We start from the raw sequence: 22,962 nt of genomic DNA, 5'->3' as shown, positions 1-22,962 counted from the left end.
TTAGGACTTAAATATTTATTAGGCATTTGGAAAAAAACTACTTAATAAACTAAACTATTGGGTACTTCTTTTAGCTCAGAAACGCCAAGATAAAATCCCTGAGACAATAGGGTGCCATGCATGGAGAAGCTTGGAAACTTCTGGCTGAGTGCTTTGCTCTCATTTGCATGCTTGGGGGTGAAACCCATCACTTTCCAGTGGGCAGGGAAGGAAAAGGAGGAAGTCCAGGGAAGCAGTCTTTTTGTTAAAGCAGACTTTGTGCAAGTCACACACTTCTCTCCAGCTCACGGTGCATTGGTAAACAGGCATGTGGCTGCAGCCAGCCAGGAAGGAGGCTGGAAAGTTGACTCAGAGGAGTCCCCGTGCCCAGCCTAGTGTCCACATCCCCACTTAAAATCTGCCTCGATGGGAGACAAGATGGGCTTCAGCAGCAACTATGATTCCCTTCACAGATTGACTTCCCCATGGTTAGTTACTGCTGCCTGAAATAATCCTGCAGCAGGAGGATGACTATATTTTACAACAATTCATTATATGTTTCATAAAGAACTAGAAGAGAGAGGTTTGAAGGTTTTCAACACAAAGAAATGGTAAGTGTTTAAGGAAATGAAAATGTTAATCACCCCAATTTGATCATTACATGTTGTATACATGTATGGAATTATGTATACATTATAGATTTATTTGTATTACTTATTTATTTGAAGTAGCAGGGATTAAACCCAGCACCTTTGCATTAAGCTGCACCCCAGCCCTTTTTTATTTTGAGACAGGGTCTCACTAACTTGACCAGGCTGGCCTCAATTTTTCGATCCTCCTGCCTCAGCCTCCCAAGTAGCTGGACTATACAGGGGTGCACCACAGCACCCAGCTAAAAAAATGTCTAAATCCTAAAAGAAAGAAAGTACTTTGAGATGAGATGTGGAAACAGTCTTTTCATGTCTTCACTATGAGCAGGCTCTGTGCCTCTTTTATCTGAGGCATTTGCTTCATTTGTCTGTAGTTTTCTCCCTTCCTTTCTCTTGGTTTCTTGCACCAATCCTGTGATGCCGACCCTCCAGCGGCGGGCTCTGAGGTGCTGGGGTGCACACTGTGCATCCTAGGTTGGGAACTCTTGGTGAAGGGTGGAGCCACAAGTGGGGCAAGGCTGCGGGACTCACAGTGCAGCCAAGCCGAGGAGAGTGATGACACGGTGCCCAAAGACCAGCACGTGCAGATCCAGGCTTTGACACAGTTGAGGTTTAAAAAACAGCATAGAAAGTTATGAGTTCAAAACTAGGTATATAGGAAGATGTGAAATAATTATTTAGTTAGAATAAGTAAAGAAACCACATATAAAAAGAAAACCATATAAAAGAAATCAACTATAAAACTGCTGCAAATATTACAAACATCAAATTTATAAAAACACATTTTTATTCATTAACTGTCCAACATGCCTCAATAATTTAGGGGGGTAATCTTTATGATTGGTGTTTTTTTTTTCAGACAAAAAAAATGGTATGTAAGTCAGGCTGGCCTTGAGCACACTATGTGGCCCAGGCTGGTCTTGAACTTTCGACAATTTTCCTGCCTCAGCCTCCTGAGTGCTGGGATTACAGGCATGAGCCACCATGCCCAACTATGATTGGTAATTCTGAAAAAAACCCCACAAAATTCATCCAAAATTGAGGCATACAGAAAAAGAATTTTAAATTTTTCTTGTATTGAATGACACACATATAATCAAATTGCTTTTGCATTACTTGCATGATTTATTATTGAATAAGCACAGAAGTTTCAACACAGGAGTGTTTGCTTCTTCACGCCACATCTCAGTGTCTGGTGAGGTTGCGTGTCTTTCATCAACCAACAAGCCATCCACAAAAGTGCAGCAGATAGGCGGAGAGCTGAGCTGATCCAACGCAGAAGGTCCAGGACTTCACACACAGTCTGCTTGTTGCTGATAACATGCCACAGGGGTATGCCCTGCAGATCAGGCCTTGAGACCAACTCTGTTTTATGAGATTTCTGTCAAAAAAGAAATATTCATTATAATCATGTTATAATATAACTAGTGATCAGATATGCTATACTCTCGAGTGTATTTTTTTGAAAACATTTTTCTTTTTTTAGTTAATTAATTAATTAATTTTTTGGTATGGGGGATCAAACTCAGGTCCTTGCGCTTTCAAGGAAGGTGGCAGAACCACTGAGCTAAATCCCCTGCCCTCTAGCATATTTTTGACAGTAGCAAAACTTCTATTTTAACTATGTATCAATGAGAACCAGTTCTTCCACTACATTTGCACCTATCTGATGATCAGAATAACTTTCTGAAGAATAGTTTTTGGTTTCATTTATTTTAAGCCTATTTCCCCTCCACTGCTGCCATGTATTTCTTTTTCTTGGTACCGGGGATCGAACTCGGGTCCTTGCACTTGCACAGCAGGCGGCGAAACCACTGAGCTAAATCCCCAGCCCTGCTGCCATGTATTTCAGATACTGGGTCCTGTGGGATGTGTTCAGATCACAGTTTGTCCCTTGGCCCTGCACCTTTGGTTTCTGACACTGGGTGAGTTGGTGCCACAAGGTTAGAATTTCTGGACCATTCTCACATCAAGAGTCCTAGGAAAACCTAACTACAACTGGGGGTGACTGCAAATCCTATATGTATATGCTGTTCAATCCAAACTCATTGTATTCCCAATTCAACTTCCTTTAGTCAGATATCAAAAATGCCTACCACCAACTCCTTACTACTCAGTTGATGGGAAGTCAGAGAGAAAGCCAGTGATCTCCATCAATTGCCACTAAAATCTCTTTATTTTACAGATTTTATAAAAGCCTATGGCTATTGGAAGACATTGTTAGGGGTGTGGGAAGGGTATCGGATGGGGTAGGTACTGGTGACAGCTGACCACCACAGGCTTCCACTGGCTGTAGCTTGAGAGTGACCCAAGCAGATCCATCCACAAACCAGAGCAATTCTGAAGGCCAGACATCATTTAGTGTTCAGAACTGTTGTATTCATTACACATTAAATCCTCAGAGCAGCCCATAGATTGCTAAAAAGGAACTCTGCCCCTGAGCCACATTCGCAGTCCTTTCAACTGTATTTTGGGACAGGGTCTTGCTAAGTTGCCCAGGCTGACTTCAAACTTTCAATCTTCCTGCCTCCGCCTCCCCCATGGCTGGGATTACAGCCATGTCTCACCCCACTCAGCAAATCAGAAGCCTTCTGACTTCACCATTCATGTTGTTTTCACTTTACTACACCAGAAAAGAATCCAACAAGAAATCTTTGCATCACACACCTTAACTGTTCAATAAATATTTATGGGGCAACCGAAAGGAAAGAAGTAGAGCAGGAACCAGGAATCCTTTAAAGCAACCAAGGAAAGATAGTCCTTCTGCAGGCAGAAAGGGGCCCAGGCCCCACACTTCCTACTGGAACAGACATATTCCCCACATCTCCTCAGATGTTCACTTTTTCTCCTTACTCCATGGCCTCCTCCGTGATAAATGAGGACAGAGCCCGAGTGGCAACACCACACAGGCTCTGGGTCCTTGTACTCCTGTGAAACACTTTCCACTTCCCACATTAAAGTGGGCAGTGAGTTGGGGTTTCCACTCCACCTGGGGGGTGGAATGATGGGAAGAAGATGGATGAGCCCTAATTAGGGTTAATTGTGTCTTTGGTAAATGAAGACTATGCACCTCTGTCGATTCTGATGAATGTGCTCTTCACCAGTGAACGCCTGTTGCTTAACTGGTTGTTTGGGGGTTGGAGGAGGCAGGCAAGGAAGTCTGGGTTTTAATTTAAAGATCTGCTGGATGATCTCTATGGCAGATGTCATGAGGTTGGCTTTTCTGCTTTGTCAGGTCTCAGCCAGGAAGAGGCTTTTAATGTTGAGCTCCAACACCTGAAAGTGGATGAGGTGATGGAAAGTTAGGAAATCTCGAGGGTGTCTGGGATTTCTGACAGCCCAGTGTCCACCCTGCAATAGGAGGGCAGAGAAGGGCTTGTTTAAAGCCAGGGCCCAGTTACTTGGAGAGTTCACTAGTTGGTCTCAGTCAGGGGGATGTGGTCAGTTCCAAATCATTTCTGTCAATGCTCAAACCTTCAGCAGCTTTTTGCAGCCCGGGGAATCAAAACCACACCTCTGTAGCCCAATAGGCCGCCAGTGTCCTGGCTTCCTCCCTCCCTCTCCTTCACTTCCTGTGCTCCAGCCACACTGGGGGCTTCTCCTGGTCCTCCCCGAGCCATCCTTTCTGTCTTGAGCCTTGCACGCACCATTCCCCTGGCCTTTCATCTCCTTAGTTTCTTCCGATCTCTCAGTCTCAGCTTAGGTTCACTCTCTTGGAGTTAACCACTTTATCTAAAGTAGCAGGCTCCCCACTCCCTGCCATCCTCACCTGCCATTATCCACTGTTTCCTCCCCCGCTCTCCAGTCTACTATGTAGTGCAGATTTAGTTGTCTCCTTACTTGTCACCTGCTTCTGAACTCACAGGCCTCCAAGCTCCATGAAGGCCGAGGACTTCTCTCAGCTACCAGGGTATCTCCAGGTCTCCAAACAGTGTCTAACCCATGGTTGGTGACCAACAAACGCTGAAAAAAATTGTTTCCCTCAGGACAATGTCTGATTGAGCTGTAAAAGATTTATCTTGTTGCTGGTGTGGTTTTCCAATTCCCAGCCTCTTTCTTTGCTTTGCCATTCAGGTTAAGGCTTCTGTCCATCAGAATGCAAAGACTGAATGAAGGGGGGCCGGATGGGCTCTGTTGGAAGCCTCTGCTCTTATGCACCAGCACACGGAGGGAGCAGATGTTTTTGCAGCTGGTGAAACTACCTGTTTCCTGAGGGTAGGGTGAACCCTCTGTGTCGGGTTGGACAGGACCTGCTTCTCCCATAGCGCAGGCACTCTGGATGCTGGCAGGCACAGCTTTGGGTGGACTGGAGCCAGAAGTGTCAGAGCGAGAGGAGTACTCAGCTGGGAAACACCGCTCCAGCCAGGAGCAGAGCCAGTGCTGAAAATTCACTCGGAGTGAAATCCTAGCAGCAGAGAGCCCCGGGAGCTGGAAAGACAGAAATTCCCATCCACACAGGATCCACTGGAGCCCACTGCACCTGTGCTGGCATCTCCAGAGCCTTGCCATGAAGATGTAGCTGCTCTGACCATCAAGAGCGTCTGTTCAGGGAGGACAAGGAGAGCAAGCAGGATGACAATGGCACACATGGGATGCAGAGCAGACACCAGCAGGCTGCTTGAGAAGCAGAGAAGACATGATCTTTCCCCTTCACTTTCTTAAGCATTAGCTACAGTAAAATCTAAACAAGCTTGTGGTTTCAAGCCTTAGCTCAAGAGAAGGTAACCTCCTCTGAGCGTGCTGGTAAGGGCCAGGGCAGTACAAAGTTCACAGCATGGATGAGGGGATGGAAAACCTCAAGGACTCAGAACAAACTACATGGAAAACATTCACCAGGGAGTAAATAGAACCTAGCAGTCAATGACCCTGAAGGAAGAAAAAGCTATGCCTCAAAAGACCCAGTTCATCAACACATGTAACCTGAGCCCTCATTCAGTGCAGCTGCCACCTTGGCACTTGCCTGCCTTCATGCTTGAAGGTGTGTTCTCTCTCCTCTATCTCTCTGAAAATCTACCATTTAGCAATAAACTCTGCCTATGCTTTATAGGACAGCTGGCATGTGTTGTCTGACAAAGAGTTTTATGGCCATTTCCTCATGGGATGAAGACTCAGCTTCCAGGCCAGGGGGAAGGGCCACTGTGGTGTCTCTGACTCTGGAGGTGACCATCTCAGCCATTCTTCTCATCCCAGAGAGAAAGTATTATCTTCTTGTGAGCACTCACAGTAGATGGTTAAAAGATTCTAATCTTGTCCCAAGCATGCTACTCACTTTGCCAAGTGGACAAGAAGCTCGGGTTCCTCTTCTTTATAGAAGAATTTTTAAATTGAAATTTAAATTTGTTTTATATGGTAAATTTTTGGTTTTTGGTTTTTGAGACAGGGTCTTGCTATGTAGCTCAGGCTGGCCTTGAACTTACTATGTAGTCCAGGGTGGCCTCAAACTCAAGGCAGTCCTTCTGCCTCAGTCTTAGCCTCCCAAGTGCTGAGATTATAAGTGTGTGCCACCATGCCCAGCATACCATGGTAAAATATTTATGATATAAAATTTATTATTTTAACCATTTTATGTGTACAGTTCAGTTCTGAAAATCCCTGTTTGTGTCTTTACAAGGTATGCTAAACAATACAGTGAATGCTGCTGCTGTGTGTCAGCCAGTTGAAAGATGGGCTTGTAAAAACATCACAATACGACCTCATCCACCTTATCCACTGGACCTGGCACTGTGTGACTTCTAGCTCTTCCCCAAATTCAAAATGACCATGAAAGGTAAAAGACTGGAATCAATTCAGGACACCAAGCCAGCCACAACACAGCAACTGTGGACACTACTGAAAGAGGACTTGCAGAACTGCTTCAGAAAGTGAAGAACAATGGGATAAGTGTGTTCAAGGTGAGCAGGATTCTGAGAAGGATTAAAGGCAATGTCTCTTTTACTGTAATACATTTAAAAAATTTAAACATTCTCTGTATTTTTTAAAATCAGACCTCCTATAGCATGGTGTCTGGCTCAATGACATATTGAATGTTTTTTAGTTGAATTGATGTAACTGTCTGTCCTGTTTGACATGCTCAGAGCCCACTCCCTCTGACGGTCATGGGTGACCACGTTGCCAAGCATGAGATCAGACTGGTTAAAGGTGTTGGTGCCAGGTAACACCCAGAGCCTGCCTGCTTGTGGGCTTTGATGAAATCCAAGCTGTGGAATGCACATGACCATGACTGCCCAGGTCAAGGGCCCTGCCTGCACCATTGCTCATACCGCCCTCTCTTTTCCGAGGAATGCATCTTGTGCCATCTCCAGCTGTTCCCACAAAGGCTGTGAAATGGGTCGGCATGGGGATGGGGAAAGTTTGATCAGTGTTTACTAAAACACAGTTAGATGGGAGCCAGAAGTGCTGGGGTACCATTGCATAGTAGGGTGACTACACATAATGATTATGTACTGTACAGTTCAAACAGCTAGAAGAAAGGACTTTAAAAGATTTTACCACAAAGAAATGATAAATGTTTGAAGAGATAAATATGTTTAACATGATTTAAACATTATATAATACATACTAATAATATATTTGTATGCACAACTTTTGTTTTTGTATAAAAACATTTTTTACACAAAAAAACATAAATTTTTCCCTAAAAATTTTAAAGACAGAAAAAAAGTTAACATATTAATAAAAATAGAGGAAAATTTAAAAATAAAAGTTAAAAGATGTGAGATGATAAATTAGATAATAAATTGGGACAAGATAGTGCCAAAAACTTCATTTCCAATCAATTACTGAATGTTGACATGAACATGTTCAAGGCTATGCTGGAGAAAAAGTAGAGCAAGCAGGGTCCTTGAAGAACCCAGGGAACACTGAGCTATATCCTCAGCCCTTATTTATGATTTTATTTTATTTTTATTTTTTGTGGTTAACAAGCAATTGCCTCATTGTAATTAAAATCAGTTCAAAAAAATCTAATCTATGAACAAAAAATTCCATATTCTCTACTAGAGACTATAAGAATCAAGTATTACATCTAAATATAACTTCAAAACAATAAATTGAAATTAGCTTCCAAACAACTCTGAAATGGTTAATTCTATCTAGGCTGGTAACAAGTTTTGCCAAGCATTAAATGCCAACATAAGCAAAATGCATAGTTGAAAAATGGGGATCAGACCCCTTCTTCTTCATACATCGTAAGATGATTGATATACTTAAAACCTGCAAATTCATATCCATCAAGCTCCCTCACAGTGTCATTATCATCTGGGGTGAGCTGGACAGGTTGGTTAGTAAATTCAGGATCAAAGTTGTCCAAACCAAATCGCTCAGAGATATTTGGTTTAAACGGAGGCACCACCTACTTTTGCTCCATCATGTCCCAGTCCACATTTTGAAAGAATGGACACTCCTGAACATCAGCAAAGCCCCTGTAAGGATAAAAACCCAGTCATTCTTTTGGGTCCCTGTTCAGAAAACCCTCTAGGATACTTGCAGCTTGTACAGACAGACAAAAAAGTATGAAAATGTCTCTTTCCAAAATTACTTGGAAGAGATTCTCGATTGAGTCTTCATAGGGGATATCAGAGCACTCATCAAGATGGAATGGAGACTCTCTGATCATCATCATATACATTAGCACTCCAAGAGCCCACCAGTCCACACTGAAACTGTAATCTTCCTCTCTTATAATTTCTGGAGCCACAAAATGAGGAGTCCCACAAAAAGTGTGGGTCATGTCTCCTGGCTGTAAGCCTTCCTTACTCAACCAATAATCGGTGAGTTTAATGTGCCCTTCTGAGTCCAGTAATACATTTTCCATTTTTAAATTTCTGTGAATTATTCCTTGATAGTGAAGACAGTTGACTGCTAAACTGATTTCTGCAGAGTAAAACCTGGCATGTTCTTCAGGAAGCATGCTTTGTTGCTGCCCATGAAACAGTAGATCTCCCCCACTGACATAGTCTAGAACAAGGAACAGTCTGCTTTCTGTCTGGAAGCAAGCAAGCAGTGCAACTAGAAAAGGACGATTGAATGTCTGCTGTAGAATGTGCCTCTCTCTCTGTACCCGATGAATGTAGAAATGCTCTTTTTTCACTGCTTTCATGGCATACATATGATCTGATTTTTTCAGCTGGACTAACAGTATTGTCCCATAACTTCCTCTGCCAATCACACAGAGCAAGTTAAAGTCCTTGAGACCTAAACCAGATGAAACTTTGCCACTTCCCCCGGTGTTCCTTGCCTCATTCTCTTCATCAATTTGTTCTAAAGCCTCATGAGTTGAAAGGTTATGTGGGATCTCTGTGTGTGCAGGGGCTGAAGCCATGGATGATGAATCGACTGGCATTGTGGGCTCTGATGGTAAAGAATGCTGCCCACATTCAATTGTGACAAGTTTGTGGCACTTCTTGTGAACTGAAAGTTTGCAGTTGGTGCACTTATACACCTGGCGGCCAAGTCTCCCTACACGATCTGTGCAGACAGCACAGCTAGTTCGCCGGCTGAAGCGTTTGGCCTGAAAAGTGTGACCATTCAAATAACACAGCTTTCTCCAGCAGCCTGCAGCTCTGTGGTGGATGGATTTCTCCTCTCCTGGACAAGGCACTTTAGGATGTTCTGGTATACAAGGCGATGAATGAATTAAGAGTTCAGAATCTTTCTTTAGCTCAGAAAGACTAATGGCCTCTTCTAACTCCAACTGAGGTGACACAGTATATGGGTCTCCTTCCTCTTCTACCCAATGTGTGGTGAAAAGCTGTTTATTGCCCAAACACCACACACCTAGATCTTTATCACACAGGCCCCCAAAGGAGATGGAATTCCTTGTCATGATGTCTCTTCCCAAAATCAGGGCAGATCGGGTAGAGGTGTGGGTGGTGGAGGTGCCTGGGAAGAAAGGACCATAGATGGGTTGGCTGCCCAGGGAAACAGGCAGGCAGGGCTCAGAGAATGAGAGGGACCACACGGGCCGGAATTCTGCAAGGCTCTTTATGAAGTTGTTTCCAATAGTGGCAGCCAGGCCTGGATGGATGTACACCAGGCTTCTCAGTGTCTCTCGGGGGCCAGTGGCTGTGACTTCAATCTCCCCCCCCCGGATTTTGACTCTCTAGGTTTTTTGTGCCTGGCTCTGGGGAGACCTGCCCAGAGCTACTGGGTGTTTCTGGGCCTGGTGATACTTGCCCCGTGCTCTTTCCAGTTTCTATGCCATTGGTATTTGGGCTTAGGGAGACTTCACTGGGGTACCTTGATTTTGGTAGGTCACTGGTGGTCACTCCTGGGGAGACCATCCCTGGGGTGTTTGTGACAGTCATGCGGCATCTGGATGGAGTCAGCTGTCTTCTTAATCTTTCACAGATACTTTCTCTACCTGGGGTCCTGAGGCTGTGGCCTCTCAAAGTGGAGAAGCAGCTCAGCATGTTTGCTGTGGACCATCTCCAGCCAAGTGAGCTTGGGAGACAGCTGTTACTAGATTGTGACACCCATTAACAGGGTTCCAAGTTCTGTTTGGAGATGTTGCCAAGGAAGTGAGCTCATGTCTTGGGGTTCCATAACCTGAGTCTCCATGTAATAGAAAAACCTATAGCCCTGTAGGGATAGAGACCCCTAGGCAGGGAGAGATGAGCCCCTCCCCAAAGGAGTTCAGATAGCTGGCAGAACAGGCTTAACCACCCATAAAAAGGTGACAGTCTGCTGAGGTTGTACCTCCTCTTCACACTGTACCCTGCAAAGCTTGGTTTGCTAAGATCAAAAGGAAAAAGAACCTTCACCCTAAGATATAAAGGGCCCCTGAAAAGACCCTTCCCTGTTGTCCCTAGTAATGAGCTAAGTTAATCATTAACCAATCAAGTAGGGGTGCCCTCAGCCCAGGGACAGGATAGGCCCCAACTACTATAAAACCAGCATCTTGAGCGCCTCTTCAATGGTGGCTCCATTTTGGGCACCCCTGTCTGTCTTTCTGTGAGAAGGCAGCTGTACTCTTGCATGCTTGCTGAATAAAAGCACAACTTTGCTTCTACACTTTCGGTCTCTATATTATTCTTCCACAACCTTCTGCATCTTCGGGAGAGTCAGGCCCAGGACTGTGGGGACTCTCCTCCTGTCTCCACCCATGACAGCCATTTTTTCTTCATACTAAATAAATCAGTGGCCACTTATTTTGTTATTTTTAGCTAAGTATCTATGAATATTTTTATCTATTTATCATCTATCTGTTAGTTTTTTCACTTTTGCATTACTGGGGCTTATATTCTGCATCTCCTCAGTGAACTATATCCTCAGACATTTTACTTCAGATACCCACTGAGGGTCTCACTAACTCACCAAATTGGTCGGGTTGGACTCCACCATGTGACCGTCTTACCTCAGCTGTCCAGAGTGCTGGGACTGCAGTCACATACCATCTTGCCTGATTCAGTGTGCAACTACAGTGGTCTGGTGTGCCTTTATTGCAGAGATTTTCTTCACTTTTCCAATGGGCTTCCATTTTCATCAAGGAGCCTGAGAGAGCCCTCTTTCTATTGCTCACTTCTCCTCTATCTTCTGGAGCTCAGAACAATGTCCTTTATGATCCCCTGTGCCTCTGTGCTGTGGATCCAAGTACTGTCTCAGCGCAGCCACCAGGGTGGGGGGAGAGTGGTGCTGCTGGCATCCACGCAGCTCACCTCCTCGGCACTGGTGGGGGGGTGTGGGGGGCCTTGACCCCCGCTAGAACTCTTGAGTGCCTTTTACGGACATATCCGGGCCTGCTGCAAATCTACCCGGCAACAAGGAAGTAGCCCCAGTACCCTCCTCTCGCTCCTCCCCTCTAGCCCTACGGTATATATGTTGTAGCAGCTTCCGCAATAAACGAGACTTGATCAGAAACCTGTCTTGTCTCCATCTCTCGTGTCCCCTGTCCCTTCTCATCCTCGCTCCCCCTCTAGGGTCTTCGTTGACTTACCCGCGGGCCGGGACAAGTGGCGCCCAACGTGCGGCCAGAGAACGGGGGATCCAGTGAAGGACGCTGCTCAGGGGCCCTAAGATTAAGATTGAGGAACAAAGAGCACACTCGACACAGGAGAGGCTTGCAATTGACGTAAACCTGCCGTCTTTTTCGCACCTCGGTAAGTTGAGCAGCGATTATGGGACAGGGCATTAGTCAGCACGAATTGTTCGTGCAAGGTCTCAAGGAGACATTACAGGCACGAGGGGTAAAGGTTACAGTCAAACAATTGCTGAAATTTTTTTATTATATTAGAGATCTCTGCCCTTGGTTTCCCGCCAAGGGTACCATTGACGAGAGGTGATGGAAAAGAGTAGGGGAGGCCCTTAAAGATTATTATGCTACTTGCGGACCAGGAAAGGTCCCGATCACTGCATTTTCTTATTGGAATCTTATTAATGACATTATCTCTCAGAAAACCAAAGATCCGGTGGTGGCTCAAGCCATCCAGGTCGGGGAGATAGCTCTCCGATCGGAGGAAGGGTTGATCACTCTCCCTCGGAGTGAGGAGTTTGTAAATACCCTGCGGGACGCCAAGATGGCGCCGAGGCCCGAGCCCCTGCGGGACGCCAAGATGGCGCCGAGGCCCGAGCCCCTGCGGGACGGGACTCCTTCAAAGGATGAAGGAGAAGACTTGATGTCTTTTGATAGCGACGATGACTTAGACAAGGAAAAACAAAATGTTATTGATGAGGGCTTACAGGCGGGCTCTGCCTCTTCCAAGCCTTTTAAAAAAAAAGCTTCGGCGCTCCTCAGCTTCCGCCCCCGCTCTTTCAGCCCCTGCCTCTAACCCCGCCCCGCCTGTTAAGGAGGAACCAGCCTTGTAGCCTTCCCTCCGACACTTCAGAAACCCCCCCCTTCCCACAGAACGGTCCGGGGGAGGCTGACTGGACCAATCTTGAGGAGGAGGCAACCAGATATCGCAATCCTGATTGGCCACCCGTAGTTCAATGTCCGCCTCCTTATCTTCCAGAACCCAACACTCCCATTGCGCCCGCTTTGACATGCCCTGTTGTTGATCCCCAAAAGGAACTCTGGGACAAAATAGAATTTCTAAAAAAACAGATAAGGTTAGAAAAGGAACATCAAGACCTTATTACCCAGCTTGAAGGCTTAAGAACAGGCAAAGCCCATAAAAATGTCCGTAGAAAAGACACCCTTAAGCCACGACCCCCCATTAGAGGGGCGACCCCCAGGGTGCCATCTGGATCAAGGGTACCCCTAAAACTTGAAACTGTGGAAGTCTTTCCTGTAACTGAGACTGCTGACGCACAGGGACAGGCGTGGAGACACCATAGTGGTTTTGATTTCAAGGTTATTAAAGAACTTAAAACGGCCGCAGCTCAATACGGGGCCACTGCACCTTACACCATGGCTATTCTAGAATCGGTGGCAGAAAATTGGCTCACCCCAATTGATTGGCAGACTCTGGCCCGCGCCACCCTTACAGGAGGTGATTATTTATTATGGAAATCTGAATATATTGAAAATTGCCGAGATACTGCTAGACACAATGCTCAGGCGGGTAATGGTTGGATACTTGATATGCTTCTAGGGGATGGGGCCTATGCTACCAACGATCAACAGATGCAATTTGATGCGGGGTTATATGCCCAGATTCAGACCGCAGCCACTAGAGCCTAGAGAAAGCTCCCTTCTAAAGGGGATGTGAGTACTTCTCTCACCAATATCCGACAGGGGCCTGATGAGCCCTTCGCGGATTTTGTTCACCGCCTGCTCACAACAGCGGGTCAGATTTTTGGGAACACAAAAACCGGGACAGATTTTGTTAAACAGCTTGCTTTTAAAAATGCTAATGCTGCTTGCCAGGCCGCCATCCGCCCTTATAAAAAGAAAACTGATCTCTCAGGTTACATTCGCCTTTGCTCAGAAATTGGGACTGCCTACCAACAGGGACTTGCCAGGGCTGCCGCCATGCAGGGTTACACGGTCAAACAGTTTTTGTCGCTTTGTCACACCGCCCGGGTAACAAATGTTTCCGGTGCGAGACAACGGGTCATTTTGCCAAAGAATGTCAGGCCCCTAGGACGTCGGCCCCTAGGGCCACACCTCCGGGGCCTTGCCCTCGATGCAATAAAGGGAGACATTGGACAAATAAATACAAGTCCATGACTGACGCTCAAGGCTGGCCCCTCCCGCTTGTCCATAACCCGGACCAGGGAAACGGGAAAGGGGGCCAGCCCCGGGCCCCCACACCCAAACAAATTTACGGGGCGCTCAATTTTGCTCCAGCAAACAACAATCCATTCCAGACCTCTTCAGAGCAACAACGAGAAGTGCCGGACTGGACCTCAGTTCCACTGCCCACACAGTATTGACTCCAGAAATGGGGATACAGGCCCTTCCGACAGGGGTCTTTGGGCCCCTGCCTAAGGAAACCTTTGGGCTTGTAATAGACAAAAACAACAGCACTATAGATGGGCTGCTGATCTACCCGGGGGTGATTGATAGTGATTATTCCGGAGAGATTAGAGTTATGGTTTCTTCCCCCAAAGTCATTAACACCATTCAATCAGGCCGAAGATTTGCTCAATTGTTACTCCTTCCCCTTCTCTCTACCTCTAATAAGGCTCTTAACAACGCCCGAGGCAGCCAGGGATTCGGCTCATCCGATGTCTACTGGTCGGAGATGCTTTCAGCCCAGAAGCCTCTCATGACCTTGTGGTTGGATGGGAGACAATTTTCTGGATTGGTAGACACTGGTGCTGATGTAACTCTCATCAAGGGAAAAAATTGGCCTCAGGCATGGCCATTAAAAGACACCCTCACCCATCTCAGGGGTATAGGTCAGAGTCAAAATCCTAAACAAAGTGCCAAAGATCTGACCTGGAGAGACCAAGATGGTAATCAGGACACCATTCAACCTTATATCATCTCAGGGTTACCCATTAATCTATGGGGGAGAGACCTATTATCACAAATGGAGATGATTATTTCTAGCCCTAATAAAATTGTCACTACACAGATGTTTAAAAATGGGTACATTCCAGGCAAAGGGCTAGGTAAACACTCTACAGGTATTGTACAGCCCATTGAGCCAGTCCTTTGTAGCTTCAGCTATTCAGGCCGTACGTAAATCTTGGGCCCAAATGTATGTTATACACTATATGGATGTCACACATTACCCTAAATTTGGAAATTTTAAATATATACATGTCAACATTAATACATATAGTGGATTTGTATTTGCCACCCTACAATCCGGGGAGGCTACTAAACATGTAATTGCCCACCTTCTAGTTGCCTTCTCAGTACTTAGATGTCCACAACAAATTAAGACAGACAATGGTCCAGGCTATGCCAGTTCTGGCTTCTCAAAGTTTTGCAAACAATTAGACATAACACACATAACGGGAATCCCATATAATCCACAGGGACAAGGCATTATAAAAAGAGCCAACCTCACACTCAAACTTACATTAGATAAAATAAAAGGAGGGGAATGGTACCCTATCAAGGGGTCACCTAGAAACCTGATATCACATGCACTATTTATTCTTAACTTCTTAAATTTGGATGCCAAAGGTTTATCTGCAGCCAATCGTTTCTGGCAACCAGAGACGCAACGACAATTTGCCTCGGTGATGTGGAAAGACCCCCTGGACCACTCATGGCACGGGCCCGATCCTGTACTTATCTGGGGCCGAGGATCAGTGTGTATTTACTCCAAGGAAATGAAGTCAGCCAGGTGGCTCCCAGAATGCCTAGTAAAACAAGTCGATAGGCGTGCTGATGATGCCGATGACCTGACATTGTCCAATCTTAACCAGTTAACAACGGCGCCTACAATTACAATCTAATAATCATCAAGAGTATAGTATAATTCAATTTGGTTAGTTATATTTGGGTGCACCCTAATTTTATACACTGTCTTATATGTTTGTCTATTGTCTGTTGTTTGTGTTCGTACAGTTGAGCTCAATATGTTCCTTCCCTTTCATAGGATATTCGCCTATTGTTAAATTGATTTACAGATAAATATGACTGAATTAAAGACATGCCTTCCTTTCCAGGTTGTTAATGGATCAAAGTACCATTGGAATTTATGTTGTGAAAGTAATGTGCATTACAAGCAATAATCAATTTGCAATTGACAGTTACAAAATAGGAAGATATAGACTCTTGTTTGTCAAAATGACTTAAGATGGGGACTCCCTTTGATGAATATAGAAGTGGCCACCCAGAAAATGATTATTCTGGTCTTAATTCATTAAAGGGACCCCCTAGTAAATTTTATATTATATAATCTTATGGGAGACATATCACAATGAATATTATCTAAATATGTTATAAATTGATTGTATTGGTTGTCCTTGATATTTAAGCACTGAATATGTTGTTACAAAATGTTTATATTGGTTAAGTTCTGAATATGTTATTGTAGTATGTCCACATTGGTTATCTTCAAAAGCTTAATCAGGTTAGCCTAACTCTCTTATCTACAGCCCAGCCTTGTTTACATCGCAGGATGAAATTTTGCTTACAGGTTAAAGAGATGACATCCCTGAATCTGTTGCATGGTCTGTTGCTGTTCCTGGCCACCACAGGCCCCAATCCATATATCTGATGGTGGTGGGCCTTCAGATCAGCTCAGGGAAGAGCGAGTACAAAAACTACTTGAGACTATCATCCAAGAGATGTATCCCTCCCTAAATTATCATCCACTGGTCCTTCCCAAACCTCGAGGCCCAGACCCTGACGCCCAAACTCTGAGTGTCCTAGAGGCCACTTATCATTTGATCAATACATCCAACCCCGCCTTTGCTGCGGATTGTTGGCTATGCTTGACTCTTGACACACCCCTGCCCCTCGCCTTGCCAGTTGTCGACCAAACTGACTATGCCAACAGTTCTAGTTACAATTGCAGTTTTTCTCTGCCCTTCAGGGTCCAGCCAGTACAGTTCAATGCCTCAGTTTGTTATCTAAATTCGGGCCACAACAATAGCTTCGATATATGTGTTGGAGTCCAAAATTTCTTTCTCTGCTCGGTAGTGCTTAATGGCCCTGCCGCCATTTGCCCTGCCCCGGGTCACGTGCTCGTCTGTGGAGGGAGCTTGGCATTCATCTCCCTCCCCACTAATTGGACTGGGCTGTGCGTGGTGGCGACTGTCCTCCCGGGCATCTCCCTTATTCCTGGAGATGAGCCAGTGCCCTTGCCCAGCTTTGACTATATCGCTGGGCGACATAAAAGGGCCATCTCACTGGTCCCCTTGCTCGTGGGGCTAGGGGTGTCCGGCGCCCTTGCCACTGGCTCTGCTGGCGTTGGGGTGGCGTTACACTCCTATGCCAAATTATCCAACCAATTGATTAATGATGTTCAAGCTCTCTCCAACACTCTTACAGATATACAAGATCAGATCGATTCCCTGGCTGAGGTGGTCCTTCAAAATAGAAGGGGTCTGGACCTCCTCACAACAGAACAAGGAGGGATTTGCATAGCCTTAAATAAACATTGCTGTTTCTATGCCAACAAATCTGGGATCGTCAGGGAAAAATTCGCGAACTTCAAGAAGATTTAAACAGAAGACGACAAGAACTCATTCAAAATCCCCTTTGGACTGGCCTCAATGGTTTTCTCCCCTATCTCCTCCCTTTGTTGGGGCCTCTATTGGGTCTACTCTTGCTCATTTCTTTAGGGCCCATACTTTATAACAAAATCGTGGCCTTCCTAAAAGCCCAAATCAAGGCAATAAAAACAGCGCCCATACAGGTCCATTATAATCGGTTAGCCATGGCTGATCAGGATGAGTACCTGGTGAGAGGGCTGGCAAGCCAATGACGGGCAACTGAGCAAGCGTGCCATGCTGTAAAAAGGCCCTTGTGTGCCGCCTAAGACAGGTGCCAGAGCATTGATTCTCTGGTTAACCGATGACGGGTAAGGTGCACGGTGCAGACACGTATGTTGCTCTGACCCAAGACAGGCTCAGCCCCCGCAGGCTTGGCTCTCCTGACGCCTTTCTTATAATTATAATTTTAAAGGGAGGACCTGTGGGGGGGCCTTGACCCCCGCTAGAACTCTTGAGTGCCTTTTACGGACATATCCGGGCCTGCTGCAAATCTACCCGGCAACAAGGAAGTAGCCCCAGTACCCTCCTCTCGCTCCTCCCCTCTAGCCCTACGGTATATATGTTGTAGCAGCTTCCGCAATAAACGAGACTTGATCAGAAACCTGTCTTGTCTCCATCTCTCGTGTCCCCTGTCCCTTCTCATCCTCGCTCCCCCTCTAGGGTCTTCGTTGACTTACCCGCGGGCCGGGACAGGGGGGGGGCTCTGTTCCTCCAGTTTTTTGCTGTTTTGCACTGTGAAGTACATCTGAGGATTTTATGTGGCTATGGTGTCCCTAGGCCTACTCTAGAAAGTTCTATAACAAATTTCTTCTATGTGAGGGTCAACCTGATACCAGCAATGTTGAGCTATTGAAATCTTGATTTCAGGATCTGCAAAGAGGTGAACCTGAAGAAGATAGTGTGTATAGGACAGTCCCCTTCAGAGCACCGCTTGTTTACCCTTCATGACTGTGTGGCCAGCTGGGAGCAGCAGTGTTTATCAGGAAGAAAGTAACAGGTCACATGTTGCCAGCAAATTGTTAACTGGTTCCTGATGTGGTGGAGGATGCTTATAAAGATAGAAATCAGGACCTTTTCCCATCTTCTTCATTGTTTCTTAACTCCTTCAGTGAGGTGACTTTCTGTTACACACCCCTCAGAGGTTAGTGCTCGGTGGGGCACTTTCCTTGTCGCTCGTTTGTTCTCAGTTTACACAGTTCCCATGAGTGATTCCTGGCTCAGTGATGCCTTTGTCACTACTGATGATCTGAAATCTGCGTCTGTAGCTCAGAACCCTGAGGGTCACCCTATACCCCCAGCCACTCAGTGTACATGCTTCTTACACATTTCACAGACATCTGAGCTCAAAATGACAGTCTTTCCTCCATCACTTCCTTCTGTCCTGCCCAAACCTTCCCATTTCTCCTAGATAACAGGGCCATCATCTACGAGGTAGAATATGGGAGTCATCCTAATCCACCCCTTTTGGCCTCATCTAATCACTACATCTTGCAGAGTTCATCTCCTAAGTCCCCACTTCCCCTTCTCTGCCAAGTCTGCCATGGGCTCATTTTAGCCTGTATCTGCTTTTGTCAGGTCTGATATATCAGTCTGTAAATTGGTTGTCCTGCCTCAGTGCTCAGCCCTCTGCTTTATCCTCCACAGTGGTGCCAATGAGATGTTTCTGATTGATGAATTATATAGTTCTGGTTCTCACTGCACAGTGGGTAAAGTCCACATTCATTAATGTGGTGTTTCTTTTTTTTTTTTTTTTTTTTTTTCGGTACCAGGGATCGAACCCGGGTCCTTGCACTTGCAAGGCAGGCGACGGAACCACTGAGCTAAATCCCTGGCCCACATTAATGTGGTGTTTGTAGACCATGACCTGGCCCTGGCTACCTATTAGCCTCTTCTCCAGCTACTTCTGTGCAACAACTCTGAGCTCTAGCCACACATTGTGCAGTCTTCCTGCTCTATGTCAGCTTTATCTTTTCTGTTTGGAAGGTCCTCTCTTGATTTTGTCTACCAGATGAGCTTCAGGACACCCCACAAAACTCAGCTTAAGCATTCCTCCAACCTACACAGATAGAAGTGATACCTGCTATTGTCCTCTGAATTGCCTTTAGTTCAGTAATAGTGTGAGCTCCTTGAAGGTAGTAACCCTGTGTTTCCATCTTCAAGTCCAGTACTTGGGCTTCACTAGGAATTCAGTGAAACTTTGTTGAATGCATAGGTGAATGAAGGCATAAATGAATAGATAAATATATACTACAGGGCTCAGTCTGCAGGTGTAGAATAAATGGGCCCAGACACAGAAAATTCCAGAAGGAGATCAGGAAAAGTGGAGCTGGTTTTCTTGATCCTTAGGGCCTGCAGCCCAGACTGTGTGCATTGCTTTATAGAGATGCACCAGGCACAAACCTTCTAAATTTAGCCAAGTCAGCCCAAAGGTGTAACCTGTCATAAAGTCAAACTTTCCCTTTGAGAATCTCTTAAAGGTCTATACAGGACAGGATGAAGCTATTCGATTTCTCAGTTAATTTGGTACATGTGGTTCTCTCTCCAGCATACGAACAGATCTAGCTCTTCCCTGGGGAACCACATGAAGTAGTAGGTTTTCATTCAGTGGCCCTGTTGAAGGGAAAACACTTGTTACCCCCATCATGGTGAGAGGCTCACTGTGTGAAACAAGAAGAAGTAGACTGAACAAGAGACCTGTGGACTCTCCCCTAATACATCTCACTCCCACTTGCTGTATGTATGTACTAGGTAGCACCCAGCCCTCCCCCCTCACAGATCCCAAGCCTGAACTCAAAAAGGCCCCTGCTTACCAATCCAGCCATCTACCCTATTCCTCCCAAGGGTCACTCCCTGCCCTTCAAAGTCAGCTTTCTAGCTGCTGTGCTCCAAGCTCTTTCCTCTTCTCTGTCTTGCCTCAAGCTGTGGACCATGTGAGGATGCCTTGTTCCTTCCCCTCCTCCTGTGCAAATCTCACCAACAGGTCAAAGCACAGCACATTTCAACTCCCCAAGAGATTTGTATCTTTCCATATCCACATTGCTCTTATTTCTGAATTCCCACTGTCATTTGGTTCAAAATTAAACATTTAAGTTAAACCTTTAACTGTTGGCAGGCACAACATTGTCCATTGCTCGAAGTTTTCTGCTCCACAAGCAAATGTCTGTATCTTCTTGTAGAAGGGTAACTGACAAATCAGGACAAGAAGGTAATTAGAAGGATGGACAAAATTTAGTGACAGAAGACTCTGTGGCAACTAAATCTTCATATATTTCTGGTGGGAGTGAAAACATTTTGGTAGTATTAGAGATATTAAAGATAAATATTTATATATCCTATAACCTAGCAATGATATTCTTGGTATCTGACCATGAGAAATAAGACATGCACAAACACATTCCTACCAGCTTCATTCATAAAGTCAGAAACTGGAAACTGGCAGTCTGTACTGAGACTTTCCCCTTGAGTTGCTGATTGGGTTGGGGGTCACTGGGGGCCAGACCTAGAAGGGTGTATTCGTCTCCCTACCTCTTCCCTTCTCTCTGTTTCCTGGCTGCCATGGGTAGAGCAGCTTTCCTCTGCCATGCCCTTCTGCTATGCCAATTCTGCCTTGGAGCCAGCCAACCATGAACTGAACCCTCTGAAACTATGAGCCAAAATAAACCTCTCCTCAAATTGTGGGTGCTGGGTACTGTGTCCCAGCAATGGAAAAGTGGCTAATATGTGTGGCATGGTCGATTCTCCAGGGCTGCATTCTTCATGCTGCCACAAGGATGGTATGACCACAGCCTTACTGCATGAGGGACTAGGGACTGCTGCTCTGATCTGCACCATGTCCACAGTGGACAGGCATCCTTTGGGAGCCCTGATGCCGTTCTCACAGGCAGCATACCCCTAGTGTGGGCAGCCTGTCCCTGAGGTTCTCCAACCCTCTGGGACCTGGCTCAGCTGGCAGGGGAGGTAAGTCCCTCTTGGCAACTTTCAGCCTCTAGGGGTGGAAGCTGGTAGATAAGTGCTCTCACCTTTGGTGAGTTCTGGGGAGCACTCTGATGTCTCTTGGTGTGATGACGCTGACTCCTCTCAACTCACACTCCCTTCTCTGCTCCCTTGCTCCCAAGATAACTGATTCCTCCTCAGCAAATGAGTTCACTAAGGGCTTCTCTTGGACAGGAGCTCATGGAAAGTCTGGGAGTACTAGTTGTTCTCAGACAGTGAACTGGGAGCTTTATCCATCACCTAAAGTAAGGGAAGGTAGGAGATGGGAGGATCTATTGGGGAATTTCAAGCTAGGCCTCAGAGTGCTTGGCAGAGGCAGCAGTACCAGAATATCATCTTTCTCTCTTCTGCCTGGACAAATCTCAGATTTTACTCCTAGGCCATTTCCAATGCCTTTTAGTTATCTTCTTGGCTGACATAAGAGCAGATTTTTGCTGAGAGGGCTGTCCTGGGCTTGTGTCTTTGTGTAAAAAGCAGTCCATCTTGTAATTTTTTGCCTTTTTTTATGGCAGGACACTGTGATTTGATTTTTACATAAGATTATGCTCTCATCTTGGCCCCAATCTGTGGCAAATCTGGTTGACATGTGTAAAGTTTAATGAGTGAGGCATTACCTACCTGTGCAGAGGCACACCCAGAGGTAACTCAGATCATAGGAATATCTGGCTGGGCCTGCATATTTGTAGACATCAGCATAAGCATCTGTATTTATGTATTTCCATTCCCTTAAGTCCACAGTGGCTAAAGAGCTCTTCCTTCTTGGTGAGGGGTTCAGAGTTTACCTATGACAGCAGCGCTGAGAACACGAGCTCAGCCCTTCTGCAGTCCTGGGCCCATCACCAGCACTGACCTCTGTGGACCTCTGGGAAGGTGGTGTCCTGATCTCTCCTTCACAGCCAAAGAAACCAGATGCTCAGAGAGCCCCAGGGACATTGCGGGCCCAGTGTCACACAGCAAGTGTGTTGCTGAAGTGGAGACTTCAGTGTGGCTCCAGTTGACTCCAGAGTTCTTGTTCCTTCTTCTGTGTCATCCAGGTGCAGCTCTGAGTAGGAGTCTGCAGGAAGGAGGGAAACAGAGTTGTGGAATGAATCAGAGCAAGCCCTCATATCCACACCTGTGGCTATGACCCATGAGCATGGGCTGTGGTGGGGATGGGAGGACAGGGAGCAATTGTATAATAAAGGGACACCTTGTGCCTACTTTCTCTGTGTTTGTCACACCCTTGATTGTATGGGTGATAAAATACAAAACATAAAATTCACTATTTTAAACATTTGAAAATATTCAATTCAGTGGCATTAAGTACATTCACAACACCATGGAACCATTACCCCTGTCTACTTCCAGAAAACTCCATCATCCTAAAAGGAAAACAGATGTCCATTAAAAAGTTGGTCCCCAGTCTCCTCTTCTCTCAACCCCTGGTAATTACTTTTTTCTTTCTATGGATTTCCCTTTCCTGGTACATCTAGTATAAATGAAATATCATACAACATGTGGCCTTTATACCTGGTCCTTCCTCTTAGCATGTTTTTTTTTTCCTTTTTCCAATACTGGGGATCATACTCAGTGTCTCAAAAGTTTTCAAAACTCACCTATGTTGTAGCATGTATCAGTATTTAGTTTCTTTTTATATAGTTTGCAGCTTTATTTTTACACTCATTTCTTGATTTCCATTATAATCTCAGATTATTAAGTGTCATTTGAAAGATGTCCCTTTTGCAAATGTAATCAAAGGGCCATCTCTCCTCTGTGTTCTGGCTCCAGGACAGGAACG

The 22,962-nt window shown here is 45.6% G+C and overlaps 2 long non-coding RNA genes across 6 annotated transcripts in view; one reads left to right on the top strand and one right to left on the bottom strand.

Moving 5' to 3' along the window:
• Window positions 1-1,730: 1,730 nt before the first annotated feature.
• The window catches only part of LOC110350234 (uncharacterized), a 30,119-nt gene continuing 8,887 nt past the window's right edge, over window positions 1,731-22,962 (bottom strand). Inside the window, exons 2-5 of one of the 5 annotated variants that reach the window (XR_015441378.1) lie at window positions 21,804-22,239; window positions 20,289-20,376; window positions 7,985-8,050; window positions 1,731-2,010 (exon numbers count right to left, since the gene is read on the bottom strand). This is a non-coding gene — a long non-coding RNA (uncharacterized LOC110350234). Of the gene's footprint in view, window positions 2,011-7,984; window positions 8,051-9,866; window positions 11,117-20,288; window positions 20,377-21,803; window positions 22,240-22,962 lie in introns of those variants that run through there. The other 4 variants (XR_015441380.1, XR_015441379.1, XR_015441381.1 and 1 more) reach the window with 4 other exon arrangements.
• LOC147825161 (uncharacterized) lies at window positions 11,606-17,793 on the top strand. The gene is made up of 2 exons (XR_015441382.1): window positions 11,606-11,725; window positions 15,151-17,793. It is a non-coding gene; the product is annotated as an uncharacterized LOC147825161 (long non-coding RNA).

The sequence above is a fragment of the Heterocephalus glaber genome, unplaced genomic scaffold (genome assembly GCF_053883595.1).
Source record: "Heterocephalus glaber isolate CG9 unplaced genomic scaffold, H.glaber_assembly_v1.0 deba00001509, whole genome shotgun sequence".
Classification (NCBI taxonomy): Eukaryota; Metazoa; Chordata; class Mammalia; order Rodentia; family Bathyergidae; genus Heterocephalus; species Heterocephalus glaber.
Note: the sequence above shows the minus strand (reverse complement) of the source record. Positions and strands in the feature narration are given on the sequence as shown.